General features: G+C 39.7%; 1 long non-coding RNA gene across 4 annotated transcripts in view; it reads right to left on the reverse strand.

The window, feature by feature from the left end:
* Positions 1-7,871: 7,871 nt before the first annotated feature.
* LOC135320642 (uncharacterized) overlaps positions 7,872-23,086 on the reverse strand; it is a 68,864-nt gene continuing 53,649 nt past the window's right edge. For 2 of the 4 annotated variants that reach the window (XR_010379897.1, XR_010379896.1), the window contains exons 2-3: positions 14,485-14,709; positions 7,903-8,390 (exon numbers count right to left, since the gene is read on the reverse strand). This is a non-coding gene — a long non-coding RNA (uncharacterized LOC135320642). The other 2 variants (XR_010379895.1, XR_010379894.1) reach the window with 2 other exon arrangements.

The following is a 23,086-nucleotide window of genomic DNA, read 5'->3' on the forward strand; positions in this document are numbered from 1 at the left end:
TGGGCACATATCTGTCCCTTAGAAAATATTAATTGAACAAAGTAAAGGAAACCAATAGAGTTTCGTGAGCCTTCCAATATAACGTAAAATTAAAAACTAATATTCAGTGGCTAATAGACAATAAAATAAGAGGTTTATCCTGGGTTTAACTTATAACTCAAGGAAAAGAGACCTCACTAAATACCTTATGCAAGCTTTGGAAGACATGCTAAAGTAAATCTTAAAGTTTTAAAACATGGAATTCTTTGTTTACAGCTCTTCTCACTGATACAAAAAAGCCAAATAAGGAGATACAATTGGGCCTAGATGACAGAGCAGTTCTCTGGGGAACTGGAAGCTTCTGTCTTTGTCTTGCAGATCAGAAATATAAATACAGCAAACAGTGACCTAGGACTGAGCCTAATTAGCTCAATGAGATAATACTTAAGGCCAAGAAATTTTTGGCATTTTAGAACTCAGAATTCTGACGCGTCCTTCAGCATTTGTCAAGAAATCTTAAATGTCGGTTTCATAAATAGTAAGCCTTAGTGATCTGAGGAAGCAAATTCAGCTTACTCCAACTATTATTATACCTATCTTATAAGTAAGTTTTAAAGTGAACCTATGAGATCTCTAGCTTTTGTCTGTTTATCAGCCTGCGTACACATTATAGATGTGAGATATTTCTACAGCTGAAAAAAAAAATCAAAGTCAAAGATCTCTGCTTAATTGACGTAAAAAAAAATAAGAGCTTACAAATTAAGTATTTTTAAAATAAAAACTGACCAAGTTGACTTTCAGCATCACGTGAACTGGAAAATATTCAATATTAAGATAATATTTGATATTGTTTAGTTTAAGTATGTTCTAATTAATATAGACATCTTTAAAGTCATCAATATTAAGTACAATACCTTTAGTGTACCTAGTTTTAATGAAAGTCAAATAAGATCCTGTTATATCTGTTGCAGAATTGTCAAGAAAAAAAATAGTAATGTGGTGTAGTAAAATTTTAAGTAAATTAAATGCAAATGAGATGAGAGCTTTGGGTAAATTTTTAAAATATATTTTTAAAATGTATGGTTAAGATAATCTCTAAATGTTTGGTATCTTTAAATTCTAGAGTTGTGCTAAATTAAGTTAAATGATAGGATTTTATTAAATAGCTATGACACTTTCAGATAAAATAAGATTGAAATATGAATTATTTAACATTTAACTTACCCTTACAAAGAAAGTAAAGGTGTTTAGAAATATTAATAAATGGTTGGTGCTACCCTGAAATAATCTCTATTATTAAGGGTATAATCTCAGTATCCTAGGAAAGTAAGATAAATGTGTAAAGGAAGATATATGAATGTAATTATATTTTGTTAATAAAAAATAGTGACTTTCTTCTGAAGCTGGTTACTTCTGAATGGAAGAGAAAATGAAGGACACACTAATGTGAGTATAGAAAGCTGTGGAACGCTTGTGGAAGAGGAACCCTGAGGAAAGAGTTTTGTACGTTGTCAGAATTGTCTAAGTTTAGAATCAACTTGGGCAAAGTAAATGAATCTTAGAAGTAATCTGGTACAAGACTAGATTTGGTTTTCTCTCTGTTAAGATGACAAAATTTTCTAAAAATGTTAATCCACTTTCAGTAACAAATTGTAAAGCTTCTTATACCACATAACTGACCTGTTCTGCTTTTACTTTAACGTATTTTCTTGTTAATGAAAAAGAACTACTTTACAGTGATCTATATGTTTATCTGACCAAGTGTTCTGAAAACCTTTAACAAGCTCCCCAAATATCAATTTCTAATTAAAGTTCTTTTAACCTCCAGTTAAGTTTGGGATGCTACAGAGGGCCCCTGAAACATCCCAAAGAGAGATTTTAAAGTAGTAAGTTTCATTTGGCATGCTAAATAACATGGTATTGTCAAATGAATAATAGATCTTCCTAGGTTATATTGTATGAGAAAATATTATTAATATAGATATTCTATAAATTATATGGATTCCCTAAAATTCTGGTATATCTGAAATGTTACCAGTCATAATTCTAGTTATAGTGACCAGCTTTCTTTATCGATTATAGTGTGACATTGTTTAACCATGCTTTTAAATCACTTGTCATTTATATACAGTTAATTGTTTCCTTCTGATGATTTTGCAAATTGCTTTCTCTTCAAGGAGATTTCTTGATTTCAAATAAATTTCGAACTATAGCACTGAACTAAACTGGGTAAGAAATTTTAAAGGTCTAATGAAAACTCTGAGTAAAAGAATTAGTTACATGGGACTGAGTAAACTGGGGAATATGGTTATAATTTTTGATTTTGTCTGACATACTACTGGCTTTTAACCTGTTTCCCAGACATAAAGAAACTCTTCTCCTTAAGCTAGTTATGATTCACAGAAATTTGATAAGTTATACCTATGTAAGCAGACTTGGAACAGTTATCTTTTCTCTCTATCTGATCCCTCAAGAGACTAAAAACTCTAAGGTCCCCAGTGGGTCTATCAGACAAATGAGGAAGATCATCTCCTAACAGATATAGCAATCTCAAAGTATTTTATGGATTTTAAAGAGAAAAGAATTTACCTAAATCTGTAAGGCAGAAATCCATGACAAGCCCTTGACGAGGCATTCCGGGCCTAAGAAAACCTTATTAACATTCTACCCTGAGACTCCTAATTAAAAGTTCCAACACAGCCAATTTAAAAAAAGCCTATATAATCAAATAATCAGACTTAGCTTGTAAATAAATTAATCTTGATTTGACTATATTTGAGAAAAATGAGGGTAACTTTAGAGAGAAAAAAGATTATATTTTAGTGGATATTAATTTCTAGTTTTGTTGATTGAGGTCTATATTTACTTAGACATTTCCCAGATCATTCCTTGCTGTTATGTCACATTGCTGTAAAGGTTAATTGAATTATGAAAAGAATACTCTAGGTTTGTTTCTGAGGCTCAGTAATCTATCCTTGGTAAAGTTCCAATGCCCCATGACCAGCAGCCAGGGTATTATAAATACTGGAACAGGCATGACTTAAAGAACTGTCTCCAACCTGAATGGAAGGACCCTTTATCAGGTACTCTTAACAAGACCATACACACCAAAGCTGAAGGAAACGGACTTTCAGATTCATTTCCTATCAGAAACAGCCCCTGCAGTGCACTGGCCTATAGAGCACTGCTCACCTTAAAACAATGCCCAAATGAAGAAAAATCTACCAGGTCAGGATGAGAAGAAGACAACATCTGAAGAAGACTGCAGACCCAAGACACCGAACCAGGCCTGTATGCCAATTACTTTGATAATTTCTCCTACCTTTGGTTATGAACTACTCCAACTGTTAAGTTTATGGTAAATTACCTATGTCTAGTTCTTCTGTGTTACCTTGGTGGGTTTCCCTACTCCAAGGCTCTAACTAGATAGCCCTCAGAAACGTTACTCTAAAAAGAAATAATAGTTCTATTTAGGCCACTGTTGATCTTACAAGGTGGGAGACTTCACCTGGCCAATTAATACCTGCTCTGACCCTGACCATAAATATGAAATTTCTCATAAGATCACTCAAACTCAATCAGGAACACAAGGAAAATTTTAACCCAAAAATATAACTTCTCGACTATTAAATTCTTACTCATGACTTTATAAACATTACTATCTGAATTACTTATATCCTGTCTATATAATAAAATTGTTGTCTGTTACATTTCCCAATGTGTAACTAGGCCTACAAGATTGATGATGGCTAAACAACTTGAAGGAATAGATAAAATTTATAACCCTGTATAAAATAATTGTAATAGTGCGATTCTAGTTATGGTAATGAGCAACGAAGGGTAAACAATTCCTGGATCATAATAGACTAGTAAGACAGGCGATCCAGAGAACTTTTAGTATCAATAGGGTCTGATAAAAAACTAACACCTTGAATGGCAGCTCAGAAGATACTTCACCAGAAGTAGGAATGAGCCATCCTAGCACCGTGGGACAAAATTGGTCATGAAACCTCTCTCAAAATATTGGTCGAATTTAGGACCAAGGGGGAGCACTGTGAATGAAAGTACTACAATGTGAAAGAAAATACTGCAACCACGTCAGTAAACAAAGAATCCTGAAGCCAAGCCATCAGCAGCCGCTGCCACACCCCAGCGAGTACATGCCTGAAACCCAGCCTCTCAGCCACTCATATTGGTGCCCTCTGAGCAGACTCAGAATAAGAAAGGACAGGATACTTGCCCTAGATAGCTAGGTGCTTGTTAAAGTATGAATTCAGTGAGTCCAAATGTTTGCTTCCCCCATACATAGAAAACCACTAAATTCTTGAACTTGAGATACCTGGCTTTCTTTAGATAACAAGCAATCTTTTATTGTTCCAACTACCTGGTCTTTGTTGTAAAGCTCCTGTATATCCTAGCTCTTCCCATACCTCTTGGGAACAGTTCCTCAGAGTGATCTGAGAGGCTGTCATCCCGGCTCGAGTCCTCCCACCAAATGAAACACAACTCTTAATTTTAGGCTGAACGTTTATTTCAATCAAGTCCCAGAATAGACACAACTCATCACTTCTGTAATGGAATACACTGGATCAGGAACCAAAAGCGTGTTCTAGTCCTGAAAAACTACTGGTTCCTCTTTCTTCCTGTCATTATACAGTCCCACCAGAACTCATTACTTTGCTGTCTGCTCATCTGGTAACCAAACTCAGAGAAGAGTCAACTCAGCAGACTGCCCTACTGGGGAGAACAGCCGGCAAAAGCACTGTGGGCTGCCTGCCCTCCCGCACGCTCTGCTGACACCTAGTGTCCTCTGTGAAGACCAGGGCAACAGAGATGTTCCCAACAGCTGCAAAGTCCCACACGTTAAGAAAATCATTTTATTTTATATGATATGTTACGTATATACCCATCTCTGAAAACAGCTTTGCCAGAAGCCCAAATATTCAACATTAATCTGCAAAGGCATATCTGGTCCCTAAGTGAAAACAAGTCTTAAGACGATGCTAAGGACTCCAAAGTTCTCTCCACGACCATCAACCAAGCTCCCTGCAGGTCTGCAGCTGCAGGCGGCAACATGTCTGCTTTTAAAGCAAACCCATCCTGCCCTCGGGTGCTACAATGTCCCTCTACGCCCTCCCATCTCAGGGTAAGAGCAGCCGCTACAGAACCTCACAGGGCAGCACTGACAGGACTGGACACAGAGGATCAGAGCTAAACTAAGCCTTCTGATGACACGAGCTTGTCACTGTGTCACTTTACAGTTGAAGATATATATAGAGAGAACTGGGGTGATCTTGCTCAAAGTCACACAGCTAATAAGTGGCAAAGTCTATAACTCTGCTCCTCCCTCCGGCGTGACGCCCCAGCTGGGATGCCCACAGGGTTCTCTCATGCCTGCCTGACCAGTCCTTTCCTGTCACTCATAAAACACCACAGGGTCTGAACCTAGCCTGCCTTTTCAGCATCTTTTACCTCCAGTCTCTCAGGAACAAGGCTGCTCGGGCCACTGTATGACTTCTGGCTTCCCAAACACTCCGTGCTCAGGCTGGTCTTGCCTGTGCATCCTTCCCCCTGCTCAGAGGCTCTTCCTCACCTGCAGGAGGACGTTTCCACTCTCTGCAGGGACACCCCCTCAGGGAAGCCCTCTTTTCGCCCTCAGCATTGCAGGTGTCCCAGGCCACATCCCGGGCTGCCCCATTAGGACTGCATGTGCCCAGGGGACTAATCAGACTAGCAGCCTCAGAGGCAGGGATTATGCCCGGGTCTCCCTGCAAACCTACTGCCCGCCTAACAGTCCCCAGCCAGCAGGTCACCTGGAAGTCACAGCAAGTGCCCCACCCAATCCAGAAGTCTCTTCATTTGCCAGCACCGCTGAAGAGTGGTTTCCAACCTTTGGTCAGTTTTGCACAAAAAGGACCTTCCACTGTGAACCGGGAGGGGTTTTGCTTATGCTACTCACCCTTACTGGAAACGTCAAGGGAAACCAAAAGGCCTTTTCTTGACACTTTTTTGATGACACCCTCCCACCCACAATACTCAAATGTTCAAGAGAATTGGGTCCACGTGATTTTGTTTTCCTTACGCTAAGTGGCTCAAAACACTGCAAGGTTCTTTCTCTTTTGAGGTTATTTGTACTAAGTTTATAGGCTTTAATCTGCTTTTGTCTCACTCTTCAGTATCCCTAGCAGTTGCCACTTCTTAATCCCTTCAGCAGCCTCCCTCCCAACATCAAGTCTAGGAAATCAGCTGTGATGAGGGGCCCAGGGGCAGTCACAGAAGATGCAACTAAGGCACAGAGAGGCGACATAATTTGCCCAAGGTGATCAGCTTCCACCCCTAACAGTGTGTGTCACGTCCCTCTGTTTAACTCTTATGTTAAGCAAGTTAACTTTTTGTAGATTATAGTTATAAACAGATGAGGTATCAAAATATACACAAAGACACACATCAAATCTAAGATGTTGATTAACTCCACTATTTTGTTTCTATTTATTTTATTTCTCTTAAAAAATTAAGAACCTCTGCAGTCAATAATGCAAAATGTTACTGGGTTTTAAATCCAGAATATAGAGGTGTTAAGTGTGTCATTGCTCATCCTTATTTGTATGTTCACAAGACAAAATGATTTGAAAGACTCTCTCCCCTCCCCCTACTCACTACTGGCTCTCACCAGAGCTCCATGTCCACACATCTAACAGCCTTTCATTTACCCACAGCTGAACTCATCAGATTTTCCCCAGAAATCCCTCTGCAGGTTTCCCTCATCACAGCACAGCAGGGCTATCATTTACCTCATTAATCCACCCAGAAACCTGGGCCTTACTCCATTCTAACTTCACAGAGAGCATTCATCCTTTCCTTTTTACCATCGAAACATGTCTTCAATCTGTTCGCTTTAACACACTGACCGTCCCACCGCTCAAGTGGAAGCCACCAACACTGCACTCCTGGACTCACGAGTCTCCCAATTGGCCCTACAGCCGCTCTCCCCTACTTGAGACAAATGGGATTGTGTCACTCCCGCGCTTTTAGGACTCTTTTCAAACCCACTTTTCTTAGAAGAAACTCCCAGTTCTTCACCTGGTGAAGGTCTTTGCCATCAAACTGTCAGCTCAGGGAGGGCAGGACACGCCCTCTCCCCTTGGCCCCACCCTCTGGCAGAGCATCAGCATGGGAGGACCTGCTGAGCTACACCAGCCTGTATTCTAAACCTGGTCTTGATTTCTTAGCAAACTGCTTCACTTATCCATACAAATCCAAGGTAGATTAGAAAGATTTTAGATGTTGATCTAGACTATTGATTTGGGGATTTTGCACTAGCAACCTGCAAGTACATGTTCTAATGATTCTGTCTTCTAAAAACCACACCCAGATTTAAGTAGTACTTGTGGAATGTCTTCGGAGTAAAAGGGATTGTAGTTTTACAGAATTTATATTTTATAACATGAACAACCCGCACAGGGTCACAAATGGAACTGCCTCACAAGTGACAGAAGACAGGTGAGAGGCATATAGCAACAGGTCACAAAGATGGTAAGAGAAACGTTGATTCTCCAACCCCCGAAAAAATTCCTCAATGAACTGAAAACTCTGAATTTTGAAAGTAAAATACTATCATATAAAGAAATAAAATAAATAATCCTCTTCATCAGGGTTTCAAGATCTGACTCCAGAATTTTTAGCAGGCTATACTGAATCCTAGCAAAGGAAAATCATATACACTAGTGGTGAGTAAGTTCCAGGGAAACGGCAGCAATTCCTCCACTTGTAAAAGGACATAATTCACTTGTCAAGGTGAATGTAAACTGCATTCTGGAGAAATTCGGTAGCTCCCAGGCTCTGCTTCTGGGTGGCAAGTACACGGACAGCTTCGAAGCATGCTTCTAACTGAGTCTCCGGCATTCTTACACTGCAGGGGGAAACGGAGGCCCTCAGTCATGAGCTGAGATGTTCCTGTCTTGTCTCACTGCCCGTGCCTCGGGGACTCAGTGCCCTGCAGCAACCCGGCCCCAGGCCAGGACCCGTAGCGTGGCCAATCATGCATGAGGTGCACTGTGCTTGAGAAAGCCCATCCCCGATGGGGGCAAGAGGTGCTGGTGGGGTTGTGTGAACCTATAAATGCTCACAGAAATACACCTACATACAATGAAGTGATACAATTAAGAGTAGCAGGCTATTTAACAAAATTTCAATTGTCAGTGGAAATTTTACCATTCCTTTCCACTTGTCCCCTGCACTCTGAGACAGGCTTAGGCTCTCTCACACCTGCAGCTCTGATGCAATCGTTGTGAATTCATTTTGCTTTGCTGCAAGTGTCTTCGCTCCCCTTGTCGCTGTGAATGTCGTCTCTTAACAGAGTCAGATGTCTTCCTGGATCTCTCCCTGAATTCCTTGCTCCTGCTTCTCAGATCCTAAGATAAATGGCAAGTGAAGACACATGAGTATAAAAGGCACTGTGAACTTGACTAAAGCCTTCAGTGTCCCCTAGGTGAGTGCTGCCCACCCCTTACCTTCGATTCTCAAGGTTCTGCCCAGGGTGACATCCAGACAGGATAGCGTCCTGGGCTAATTAAATGCTGTGTGGCTTGGGCGCACGGACAGGTGCAGGAGCTGGTTCCGGAGCCGGGCATCTCCCCACCTCTGCTCGTCTCTCTCCCGAAGCCCCGCTTCCAAGCCCCCAGGCTCCCTAATCTTCTGTCCTTCTCTTCTACTTTACTCCAAGCCCTTTTCCTCTTCCTTTATTCCCTACTTATCCCCAGCTGGAGTGATTTTTCAATCACAGTATCTGAAAAATTTTCTGCAGCTGAAAAAGAGGTCTCTAGAGGTCAATGCCCATATGCTGGTTCTTGAAGAGAGCCCCAGGTTAGGGAGACCCTCACCAACACTCACAGGGCATCAGACTTGTTGCAGGGTCGACCACCCCCAACAAGAGTTTGCTGTGACCCCAAGGCACGCACAGCATCGCTGCTCACAAAAATGTAGTTGGCTCATTTATCCATTATTGAGAAAAAAATTAAAAATTGTTCATGTTCCTTACTAAAATTATTTATGAGGTGGAAAAAGGAATTGTAATAGAAAAGAAAAAATTTGACTTAATGTTAGATGTTTTCCTTTGGCTTTAAACCTGTGCCCTGTTTTCTAGGCTTAGACATGCTAGCTCTGCACCTTTTGTAAAAGAAAGTTGCCTTTAGCCTGAAATATCCAGGAGGGCCTATTCTGCGGGCTCTGATCTTTAAGGATGTTAGCTCTTCTACACTTATGTAGAGATGGCAATTTGCAAAATAGAGAATAACCTGTTTTTTTTTTTTTTGGAGGTTTTAAAGGGTCACCGTGATTTGACCCACATGGACAGCTGCAAGAACAAAGGATTCCAAGGAAATCAATTCGTACAGCAAGAAGTTTGCAACAACCAACCACATCCCCACCCCTGTTTAGTAAAAAAGGAGACTGAATTCTGACTTGGGGAAGAGGGTTCTCCAGGATATCAGTATGCCATCTTCTGGGTCTGCAAGCTTTTCAAATAAAGTCACTATTCCTTGCTCTAACACCTCATCTCCCGATTTAATGGCCTGTCATTCAGGAGGCAGAACTAGCTTTGACGTGGTAACTAAATGACTTAATTGGAGGTAGTATGTCTCCACTGTTTCCCCATTTCCAATATGTCACAACCTATAAATTTTATATGCTGTTTAGCAACACAACCAAAAAACCTAACATAGGGAATTGATTCCATGGAAATAAAATTATTTCTACTCCTTCAAATCTTTTTTCTTTTCTATTTTATTTTGTTTTGCTTATTGAAAAGAAAATAAAAGTCAAATCTATTTATTTCATGTATTTTTGTTATAGCTGCATATTTTAAATACTAAAAAGATATTTAAATTGCAATAAAAAATTGTTCATATATTAGTGTAAAGATATATAAACAATCAATGTGGATTAGGAAAGGTATGGATATTTACTAAAAATCCACTGCACATCCAGTCTTTTACAATCATATCCTGGAATATAAACTCTATGATCCAGGGGTCCACCACCCACATTCTCACTGCCGAGTTCCTTAGTAATCAACTACCAAAGCACCAACATAGAACCACGTGATCAGTACTTTAGGTATAAATGAGGGAATTAGCTCATTCAATTGTATAAAAAAAAAACCTTAAAATATTTACTGAACTTACTTACAGACAAAGAAAATTGGACAGAAAGAAGTACAGTTTCTTCCCCAAGGTCACAAAGCTAATAACTGGTAAACGCAAGATTTGAACTCATCTGCCTGATTCTAAAAACCAGGTGGAAATCCCATTTGACTGTGGAGGGTCCAGCAGCACAGCCTATCACCATATCTTTGTTCAGATCTAGCCTTAGACAGCCTGAGACAGCACCCCATTCCTTTGGAACTCGAGGGCAAGTGATATCAATAAGGATTTTGTATTCAGTAGTTTCTTAGGCCTCATTTATATAAAGTGTCAGCAGGTCAGCAGAAAAACTCTGGGAAATATGAGTGGATCCAGAGCTTTTTGCTGATTAGAAACTCAGTCTACCAGGACATAGTGGCCTTCCCATGAGAGGCCACATGGACATAAACTAAAGGCAGGTGAGCAATGAAAACTAGCAAGACCCTGGAACTCAAGCAAGAAGGACCCCTGCCATCCCCTGCCCAGTTGCCTCTTCGCCCGCATGGACACGATGGCAGAAGACCCAGGTTTTTGTCCAAGTTACAACATCATGGATTCTCAACCATAAAAATTTACGGCTCTATGATCTTAAGTACTTTCCAACTCAAATATGATTAAACCAATATCTCAGCAGAATGTCTATATCTCCACTTCCTCTCTTCTATTAGGAGAATATTTCTATGGCAACAAAGCAGAAATCCAATTAAAAACACCATGCAAGAAGCCGGGAGAAATTCTGCATAAGAGACTTTGTTCTCACGCTCAGTGAATGGAAACACAGAAAAAGTGTTCCTTCTCCCTCAGCAAGTGGGAGGTAGCCTGATTGTGTGTGTGTGTGTGCGTGTGTGTGTGCGTGTGTGTGTAAATGAAATACAATGAATTCTGGGATATTTACAGATTTTTTTATCTTACAGTCATTTCATGAGGATGAGACAACCTTTAAAGTAATTTGAATCTAGTGTTCTGAGAGAGTCTCAGGCTCTTATGGTGAAAGAGGGGAAAGGGGAAAGGAAAGGAGGAAAGAAGTAAATGAAGCAAAGGAGTACGAATACTGCTAGGGAAAGGCAAGACATTAATTTTTTTCCTAATTACATCATACACAAATTATGGACTGGCTTTCCCCCAAGTCTTGTCAAGCACTGAGTTGCAGAAGAAAGGTGACAGCCCATTTCTTACTGAGCTTGTGATTGTACGTGGCATCTCATAGACACAAATCATTTACGCTGATCAAACACTCTAGCAGCAGGCCGTAATTCTCCTGTTTTGAGAGACAAGAAAACAGGAGTTCAAAGCGGATATATAACTTGACAAAAGTCAGAGGACCAGTAAACAAGAGAGGATGAATTCAAACTCAGATCTGAATGCAGAGTCTGCTCTTCCCACTCCCAGGACTGGAAAATCCTTAACACACAGGCTGCCTAGCTCCCCTGCAGTGTTCCTGGCCCCAAGCATTTCCCATGTTAATGGTCGCCAGTTCTCACAGTCACAGCGCTCTGTGCAGCCAATGGCCTCCATCGGACCTTGATCATCTACCTGTCACGCCCAACAGGCTTCTCCACAAAGGCAGGAAAGCTGGCTTTCCAGTGCATACAAAGCCATCCCTGGTCTAACCTGGGCTCTTCTGCGGTTTCTCCAGCCTAAAGGCAGCCATGAAACTGCTCAGAGTTTGTACATAAGCCACACTACCTCTCTCCATCTGTCTCCCCAAATATACTACTTAGCTATGACCATTTTGATAATCTTGGAAACAAATTTTTAAAAACAGAAAAGAAAGGATTCTGGAACAAGTACTTAATACTTACAATTTTAAATGACAATTTACAAAGTGAGTATTTACAAACCGATTCTGCCTTCCTAGGTGTCAGTTTTAACATTTACAAAATATAATAGCAAAAAATTCTCACTTACAGAATTAACAAAGACATCAACAATAATCTGGAATAAACTCAAAATTAAAGCCCATGTTCTACATGGAGAAAACTACTGGACTCTAATGAGGAGTAAAGTAAGAGGTGTGAATGTAGAGACATCAACATATTGCATGGAGGAAAGCAGTTATGTAAAGATGTACGTTCTCCTAAAGATAATTCAAAACTTACTAAAAAATCCCATGAAAACCCTTATCTGTGTTTTTTAACTTGAACAAAGTATTTTAGAATTCTTCAGGAATAATAAATTCATACTAGCCAAGAAAATTTGTGATGGAAGAAAAGAATCAAAAAAAATCACACTTTCAGTTATTAAATAAATTTTTACAATATGTAAGATATAGCGCTGGAGTAAGAAAGTAAAATTGACAGAAATAAACCATGAGCTCAAAAAGAGACTCTAGTGTACATAAGTATATTGTACAATTGGGATTTCAAATCAAAGAGCAAAGTATGAATTCAATAATTTTCCTGGGACAATCAGAGAATCACCTGGAAAGAACAAATTCTATTCCTGTGCTAATGACCACAAGAAAATTTACAGATAGTGATGTAAATATTAAAATACTAATAACAACAAATGCAACTCTTTGCTCATATTAATTCAACTTCTCCTCACTATAACAAGTACTATTATCATCTCCATCTTAGAGATTAAAAAAACTTACAGAAGAGATTTATATCATTATAAGAAAGTGTTTCTAAGAATAATACCAAAGATAAAACCCAAAAAGAAGACATTTACAATCTTAAAAATATTTTGGGCCACAAAGAAAATAAAAAAACTACTGAACAAAATGAAAGGCAAGAAATGACAAGAAAAAGCTCTGTGATACATGTTGATGAAGACAAGGGGTTAATGTTCATAACATACAAAGAGCTGTCACAAAGCAACAAGAAGCTCCCTCACTTAAATGTGTGCAAAGGACAAAAGGGATCATTCACTTTTAAAAAGTCAGATGGCTAATGAGTGAAAAATGCTCAATACCTCACTGGTCATCAAATACAAACTAAAACAATGAAAAAGCACTTTTGTTCATCATATTGGCAAATATTTATAAACGATAATCTAGCTAGTGTCCATCTGTGAGAGAACAAACTGTGAGTGACATTTTGGAGGACGACATGTCAATGGATATGTAAACTCTGAAAAACGTGTGTACACAGACTCAACTCAACTTCTAGGAATCATTTCATTTAGAAAAAAATCAGTTCAAAAGATGTACTCATCAGAGCATTTACACAGCACTGTTTACAATGGTGGGATGAAAAGCTGAAGTGAAATCATATCCAGCGATAGAGAATTGGTTACATAAGTTATTCTACAGCTTTTCATTCCCCACTGGAGGAGCAATTTCTAGAGTCACTTGAAAGGAGCCTGTGATGAATGTAAATGTCACATCCAGGGACTAAATTTCCAGAAGCCTTAACTAAAGGAATACTCATACAAGATCACAGGTAGGTTTGTACAAGAGGGATGCCAGTCAAACATCCTTTCTGAAAGTGGAAAATGGAGAAAACTTAAGGGTCCAACATCAAGAAAATGATGCGGTAAATCACGGCAAGATGTGGGCTCTGAAGGGGCCGGCGATTCGGCATTGTCCAGGGCCTTGTCCACATAACTCTCCCACCAAAGGTGTCCTTCCACAAGAGACCACACCTGCACATCAGGAGACCCCGCCTCTCTATCTGAAAGGACCGGGTGAGTCTGGAGTGGGAGGACGTCTATGATATACCCGTGAGTGAATAAAGCGAGCTGCAGAACACATATAGTACGGTCTTATTTTTCAATAAAGCATATATACACACACATATACATAGATTTCTCATATAAGTGTATGTATGTAGGTATGTATGTATTTATGGGTATATATATATGTCATAGGCATAAAGGTCATGAAATATATACACCACATTGTCAACAGCTTTTACACTCAGGAAATAAGGGGAAGGGATTTAGGGGCCTTTCGGTACCACCACAGTTCTCTTTTCAGTATTTCAGTTAAGTATACTTGAATTTAAAAGTTTATTTAAGTCCGAAGTAAAATGGACGATGCCTCCACAAGACATAATGCTATACTGGTCATTAAAAATCATGCCAGCGGAGATAGAATATTGCAGAAAAACATGTAATAAGCCGAATGGAAAATGGAGGTCTCCACACAATAAACAGGCACAGAGTGATCGCTGCTTTTTATGACAGAGGTGATACACACTGACGAAAAGGACAGAAAATAGATGTTAAAGTGTTAATTACTGTCTCTGAGTAGTGGGACAAGGATACCCTCTTTTGCCCCTTTTTTCAGACTTATTATATTAAATACACATTACTTTTCATCTGAAAAAAGCATTTTTAGATGTCTAGTACCATGCATTGGAGAAAATACATGAGTACTTACAGAAACAAATAACTAGGAGACACCGCAGCAGCTTCAAACAATGTAGAATGGGCGATCCTGAATAACAATGCGCAGTTACATAAGGACCCACAAAGTGAGAGCACCTGCTGTAACAGGGCATGGCCCCCTTCTATTTGTCAGTTGTGTCTTCAGGGCTGAGGCAGATCTGAGCACGGCCAGTGTCAGTGCTGGTGTCTGGATGGATGCCACTGGAGGTGAGGGCACCTGCAAGCCGAGAGGAAGAACAGAAATCATCCTCTGCTTTTTCTGTCTTGTTTCTTTCTTACTGTAAAAGAGAGGCATAAATAAGATAAACTAAATTTTCCCTGCTGAAATTTAAGTAATGAAACCGTTTTAAAGTCTTCACAGCTTATATTCTGCCTATAACTGTCTTTACAACAAAGCATCATATTTATTAAATGTTAATTAACTCAATTAACTCCCTGTTGAAACCTATTAAAGAACATGAAATGCACTGTGTGAAAGCACCACGCCTGCAGTGACTACCTCAGCTGTCTTGACGGCAGTGAAGTCAGCCCCCACCATCCCGTGGCCCTGAGCTCCTGATGCTGCAAAGAGAGCACGCTGCCTCCTCAGATGGAGAGGAACAGTGAAAGCATTTTCTGAAGTCAACAGAACTGACAAAACATAACTGACAAATCCCAGGCTTCTTGGAGGATGTCATTTTCTGTTTCTGGCCAACACCCGTCAATGAGCAGAACCACCCCATTCCGAGCCATGAGACTCACGTGGGAAGCAGTTTTGGAGAAATTTCCAGGTATAGAATGTAACCAACTATACATAGAACTCTGACAAAGGAAAAGATGAAATGCTGTGATTTTGGAAGACACTCAAAATATTCTCCTAAGCCTTAGTAGCTGGAAAGGCTGGGCTTCTCCTCATCCACTTATTTATTTCACATCCAGTGAGAATCTCCCACAAATCCTGTTTCCCTGTGTCTGCTGGGAGCCTCAGGCACACTGTTGCTGTCGATCTTATAAGTCACAGCAATCTTATAAGTCTTATATTTCTCACGCCTGCAACCCTCACACAAGCTCGCCTCCTAGCCTCACTGTCTGAACTTGGCCCCATTTTCTCACCTGTTTTTTGGTATCTGTTCTTCTGTAAGCTGCCTGAAATGCTTTTTGGAACAAGTCAGAAGAATGAGTGGGTAGAGAACTGGACAGATGGACAGGTGAGAGGTGGGCAGACAGACAGAGAGACTCCAAGAAAAGGGGAACAAAGAAAATTTCCTATGCAGAACCCTCTTCTACTCAGGGAAGAAAACCGCCACGGAGACGTGTGAAGAGGCAGGTGGCTTAGGGCTGTTTCCCTGGATTCCATGAAAAGCCACAACAAGAGATGAGAGGGTAGAACTATAAATAATAAAAGAAAAAAAGCATGCATGCTTGAAAAATATATCTACAATATGTACTTTCTAAAGAATAGATTCAAATCAGCAAGTCCCAATAACACAATTTTTGGGTATTTAGAGAAGTGAGAATCCCACATCCAAACCAGAAGACATCCCTTTGGCACACTGAGAGTCTACACGGGGTGGTCATAAAGCTGTCTCCGCAAATCCATTCTATCCTGCACTTACGAGGAATGAACAGCTGTGCTCGGGCTGCCCACGTGCGTCATTTACACCCCACAGCACCTCTAAGGGGGAGGGACGCCTAGCGAGACCCGTCTCTGCAGGACAGGAAACAAGTATGGGAGAGGCTAAGCCGACCTACCAGTTCTCCATCTCACAGGACTGGTCACTCCAGAGCAGGACTCGATCTCAGACCCATGTTTGTAACCACAGTACTACTGTGCTTTATGTGCTTTTTGTGTGTATAACACATTTGTTTCTGGCATGAAAGGATATTTAATAAATTTTCGGTTGTCTTGTCTATCTCATTAGCTCACAATCAATCTTTATACAGTTGAACTGTACTATTTCAAAAAGAGTACAACGGAAAGAGCAGGGGTCAGAATAAGAGGGGTTGCATTCTTTATCTGGTACCTCATCTCATCCAAGTCCCCAACCAGGGAGAAGGAGCAAATGTTTTCATCTTTTAAAGAGAGGTCTCCAGTGATGGTGACTTACTCAACTCCAAAACCAAGGCTGGGGGTAGGGCACAGGCAGCAACCAGAGCAGTATCACCTGTAGGAAGGAGAAAAGAGCTCACGGGAGGGCTCAGGGGCTCAGCCTGATTTAATTTCAATTGATAAAAGAATACCACAGTTTTAAAATACTACCATGCCATGGATTTGCGCTTTCTTGACATCTAGCAAGTTTCCACAGCCCACATGTAACATTATCATGTACCAGTGAAAGGAAGAGTGTACAGAGAGGGAAAATCAATGCCACAGGCAGGCTGAAAACCAGACTAGATGAAAGGAAGGCAAAGGGCATAGTTAAGAGGAGGGGAAAGGCTGGGAAAAAGACATCATCAGAAGGACTCTCAAGCATCATCCAACAATCATATAATCATTCATTCAACAGAGGGTTACTGAGGTCCTATTTTGTGCAAGATTTTTCACAGGGCAAAGAAAGAGCACAGCCTACATGGTGGCAGCAATTGGCAGGGCTCAAATACACTTCTGATCCCGGTAACTTGCACACTTTTACTCAGTATAAAGGCAAAGAAAAAAAGTAAAATAATACTCTATAAACAAAATGCATTGCTGAAAAAAATTAAAGAAGTCCTAAATACCTGGACAGACACACCACGCACATTCCTGGATCAGAAGACAGTGTTCTTGGAGTGGCAGTTTTCCACAGAGCGATCCATACATACAACGTGGTTTCGATTACAATCCCAGCAGGCTCCTCTGCAAAAACTGACTAGCTGCTACTACAATTCATATGGGAATTCGAGGGTCTCAGTAACCAAAACGTACTTGTAAAAGAAAAACAACATGAGAGGACTTGTAATTCTCAATTTCAAACCTTACAACTGTATCTCCAAGTGATATTTGAGGCCATTTTTAAGTTATTATTGTGTTTATCCTTATTTTCCAAATTCTCTAAAATGAATATATCTTTTACAATAAGAAAAATAAAAAGTAAGGTATCTTTTAAAACATGCACACTGATTCATTCATTGGGAAAAAAAATATTTTAATTATAAAGAGGTAAACAAATATCTAGTGAAAAAGGACTACTTAAAAACAAGAGTGCATTTTCATTTTTCATAAATTGAAATCTGAAAGCACAAACACATCAAGATTCTAAGGAGACCGATGCAACATATTAATATTTATTTCCAAAATTCTAATTTAACAATGAAAACTCAAGAAAGGTAAAATCATGTTTGACAGCCAACTGCAAACACATGGAGAGCAAAGTCCTAGAAATCACAGTTCCTTTAACTCTGCTACTACCTCAGTAGGAGAGGAAATTCCTCACTGAGAGGACAGTGGAATCCCATGCATAAGACAGGATATGCAGTACAAACTGCACTAGAATCAGGGGTGATTTTCTTAGACGAACTCTAAGGCTACAACATTGCTGAAAAACTATAAAAACATTGACAGGCATATTAAAACACAGTCATATATATTATACAGAAACATATGAAGTCTGCTCTCATGTTGCATAGAAATACAAACATATTTGTTCATTTATGGGCACTGATTACTTTTTCCCAGGTAGAATATTTCAACTAAAACAAATAATCAATAATACAATCCTCTTGTCAAATCTAGTTGATAAGTTACTCTGCTATGTAACCATAATGTGTCTAAGATAGTTCTAAAATTAGTGAAAAAATCTTTTTATGGTTCCCTGAACTCTTCTCAAAATTCCAAGCTAAATTTTAAAATAGATCAGAGCAGTATTTCTATATGATCTTTTCCCTCGTGAAATGAACACAGTCTGTTGTCAAAATTCTGTCCTTAAAATGGTTCACGAGCACTGTATCCTAAAAAAAACTGCTGGACAGCAAGGCACTATCCAGACAATGTGACCAAACCAATGAAACACAAGGAAGACAGTGACCCTATTCTGGAGGGCTTATATATGTGTCAACACAGGGGTTTTTATTTGATTGGTTTGATTTGTTAGAAAAATAAAATCACTCAAGTACTTTCTTCTTTGAGCATTCTGTAAGTCATGACTGTGTTTTTAGTGTCATGAGCAGGAAAGACTTAAGCATGACTTGATTAGGTCAACTAGCAACAATCATCACTGGAGAGTGAGTAATAAAGAAGTTAACTGATAGCAATGCTTCTGCCTACATGAGACCTAAAATAAACCTACACTGACCTCTGCAAGGAAAATGAGGAGATGAAGTCCCCAAAGAGAAAACAAACTAACAAGAAATCAAAAACGGAAACACTTTTTCATTAACGATTCCAGGAAGGAGTGGAGCATGTTGATGAAAAGCACAGATGTTGGGGACAAACATGAGGGTCTGAACTCCCACAGCACTGGTAGCTGTGACACTGATATGACAGTGAAATTTTCTGCATCTCAGTCTCCTGTCCATAGACTGGGGACAACAACAGCACCCGTCTCCTAGAACAGTCCTAAATTAAGTTATTTTATATATAAAAGTTTAAATAAAATACCTCAGATTTTAAATATTACCCAAAAGCACAAGGAACAAAGAAAACAGAGATAAATTGGAGTTCATCAAAAGTGAAAACTTTGCTTCAAATGACACAATCCAGAAAGTGATAAAACAACACACAGGAGAAAATTTTTTCAAATCATTTATCTGATTAGGAATTTGTATCTCCAAAAAAAAAAAAAAAATCTCCTACAACTAAACAATACAAAGGCAACTCAATTAAAAATTGAATAATGGATCTGAAAAGGTATTTTTCAAGGAAAATATACAAATGGCCAATAAGCACAAAGAAACGATGTTCAATATCATTAGCTATAATTGAAAGCAAGTCAAAACCACTAGGAGAAACTGCTTCACACTCACTAGAGTAGTATATACTCAAAAAGAGAATAACAAACAGTAATGAGGCCACAGAGGAAGCGGAGATCCCAGCCCTTGCTGGTGAGGACTTAACACAGCGAGGCCACTTTGGAAAACAGCCTGGAAGGTCCTCAGAGAGTTAAACATTTGGTTTATGAATGACCCAGCCTTTCTGCTCTCTGGGCATACACGTAAGAGAACTGAAAACAAGTGTCCACATAAAAACTCCTACAGGAATGTTCACGGCGCCATTATTCATCACAGACAAAAAGCAGAAACAAACAAAATGCCTATCACCTGAGAATGGGTAAACAGTGGGGCCCAGTCATACAGTGGAATATTATTCAGCAATTGCAAAGCATAGAGTACTGACCCAGGCCACAAGTTTGACAAACATTGAAAACATTACTCAGTGTGAAAGAAGTCAGTCATAATAGACGGTTTCATTTACTTGAAATGACTCAATTTACATGAAAATGTCCAGCACAGGCAAATCCTCATAGAGAGAACAGTGGCTCCTTGGGGCTGGGGGAGGATGGGGAAGATGTGAATAACTGCTTATGTATACGGGGCTTCCTGTTGGGGGATGAAAATGTTCTAAGATTGACTGCAATGCACAATTCTGGACATAGAGTAAAAACCGCTGTACATTTTAATGAGTGAATTGTATTAAAACTGTTAAGAACAAAAGCACCTAGGGCCAGTACCTTCCCATAGTAAACGCAAATTGCTAATTTTATTACAGGAAGAAGAAACTGCCCTCAGCATGAAAGCAGGAGATCTTCAAATGTGGGTAAACAGAAATTGGACAAGAGCATTTCACTTGAAACACTTGCTGAGTTTACACGAAATATTCAGAAATAGGAAAATCAGTTTGACATCACGAGGAAGCATTCTGCTTCAAATGAAGATCAAGGATTCGGCAAGCCCAGCTGCTAAAAATGACCAGAGAAGAATCCTGGTTCTTAAAACAAGCACCAGAGCCAACAAGGAAATGGTGGTGAGGAAAGCAGGAGGCCGAAAATCTGGAACAGTTAGCTACAAATAATTTCTCCACTGAAAATTCAAATATAAAATGAAAGCGACGCAATGCTGTGTTGACCTCACGTGAATGGGCTTCCTACGGTGCTCGACAGTTCTGTAACCCCGAATGAGAGACTCAGGAGAATCAGCATGGTTCCTGGGAGCCCCAAGTGACTGCCCACCAGCACGCAGACCACCATCACATCTGCCAGGTTTCAATTGCAGACAAGAGACCAAGTAACTGAAAGGCACAGGAAATGTTGACCGGGGAAGAAAAGGCTGCAGTCAGTCCTGGGACAGAGGCCCTGTGAGCAGAGGCCAGAAGGCTGCAGGTGAACTGGAGTTGCCCTGGGGCAGGAAGGGACCACAAGGAAGCAGATCTCAATTCTCTACTCTCTCTCCCTCGGGTAGGAGAGATAAACCTGCATCTTTCTCACCTGGAACTTTGGGTTCTGGCTGGCAGAAATCTTACAGACACGGAATGATTATTGAAGACTGGAAAAAGTCCAGCAATCGATAGGGAGTAGGGAGCCAACTCCACGAGCCTATCAAATGCTCCCATATTTATTGTGTATAATCAAAGGAAATAGTCATTAACAGTTGTGTGATAGTAAGCAGAAACTGGGGAAAAGTGGATGAGACAGAGATTACAGAATCCATCATGAGTACAAAGTCTTAGTGTATCTTTAGGGAAGTCATGGGGTGAGGGGAACAAAATACATTCTTTAGATATGTGAATTTCAAAACAGACCACCAAACCTGCCAGTTCCTTGTTTTGCGAATAACAGACTATCTAACAGCATACAAGCCCAGCTTTTATAGCTGAGGTCCTGGGTCCTTGCTTTTCAATGAGCAGAGTGCTATCTAAAACCTCAACTACGCAAGCAAAGCATTGTCTCTGCTTTTTAAGGCAAGGAGACAGGAGTGAGGATGCACAGGCGCTTGCTTGCAAAGCAGTTACTAAGCATAGTTTTTCTTCTTAAAGTTGACAGGCGGCCTGGGTCTGCTACAATTTGTTAACCCAATCAAGGGCTCCCACATTGAACCATTATGGAGAATATCCTGGGATGACAAATCCTGGTTTTGGGTCTTTTCCTGCCAGCTTCAGCCACTCTAGAAGGGTCTATGCACATCCCTGAATAACGATCCCACAGAACCACCCACACTCATAACTCCTGGTGCTTGAAACTTAATTTTAGCTCTACACAACTTAACTTAGAAAAGTTTCAAAAATAAAAGATATTATATACTTTTTATAGCTCATCATAGGATTGATTTTTCTGATTGCTCTAAGCTGCTTCTACTTGGTAAAGCACCTAAATCTGCCGGTGAATTCAATACTTTCCATTGGGCATAACTAGCCAGTTTGAGCTCGTTAACTTCAATTGGTCAAATATCGATACACTTAATTGATTTTATTGTTCATCAGTTTCAGCCGGGAGGAGAGGGAGTGTCACTCTTTTCCTCATCCCACCCTCAACTGTTTTCTCATCAGCAACTCAGGCCTCCTGAAAACAAACAAAAAAAAAGCATTTGTTTCCCTTCTTCTACACATTCCACAAACCAAACAGGAAACATCAGCCTGAAGAAAGAATTCAACACAAATGTTAAAACAAAAATCTATAAACCTGAAGTATCTCCATCTCCGAATCATGTTACAAAATGACATGAGAGTAAGTATGTCAGGCACAAAGCATGCGTCAGCCTAACCACCTGATTTATATTCTTCAAAGGAAGGAACGTTTTCGTATTTTTTGTTATCACTCTTTCTCATTGCTTCTGATTAAGCCAAAAAATAGTTTATGAAATTATTTAGCACTGCAATAACAGATTTTTGTTGTATCAATTACAGAAGGCATTCAGAGGGGTTAGGAAAACCCACCTCTGTAAAATATTCAAAATATCTTCCCCTGTTAAGAACACGTATACAAAATGCAACAGGGAATTCAAATTCTTGTGGAGAGGAGCAAAAGCCACAGAAAAAAAAACAAAGTAATACTATGAGTCAATTCAAAATTCACTGGACAAACATGCTCAATGCATTCAATGAATTTTAAAGGCACACGGCAAGCCATTCACTTAATGATATGCAGGCTAGAGGAAGAATTTCCCTCTTTAACACACAGCAGAAATCAATAGGGTGCTCCACCAAACAACGACCAAAGAACAATCAAGTTTTTAACAGTTCTGATAAATCAGCATGTTCTAAAGATGAAAATCCAAAAATTTTAAACATTCATTCACACCACAATGAAACAAGCACTTAAAAAAACCAAAAAACCCCAAAGAAACTAAGCACATAGATCATGTACATAGATCAATGAGAATTTCTTTTGCCGCTGGAAGAAAGAACAGGCTATAGCCTTTTCCTTGAAAAATAAAACTACTTTTAAAGATAAATGTTAAAACACATTTCATCATTCATGTTGCCTTGAAAAATCTGAGGCACTTATATCTGATTAGAAAAGCAATTCTGAGTAATAGTAAGTTACAATTCAGTGCCAGTTTGCTTTAGAATAAAAGAGAAAAGAAAACCTACTGTTCCTCAAATCCTGCACAAAGTGTGAAGTGCCTCCCTGCCTCTTTCTCCTCCCGTTTTCTAAGCTCATGCTCCCCAACCCTTCTGAAACAAGTATGAGAACCTCTTATTCCCA

This window comes from Camelus dromedarius, unplaced genomic scaffold (assembly GCF_036321535.1).
Source record: "Camelus dromedarius isolate mCamDro1 unplaced genomic scaffold, mCamDro1.pat HAP1_SCAFFOLD_4, whole genome shotgun sequence".
Classification (NCBI taxonomy): Eukaryota; Metazoa; Chordata; class Mammalia; order Artiodactyla; family Camelidae; genus Camelus; species Camelus dromedarius.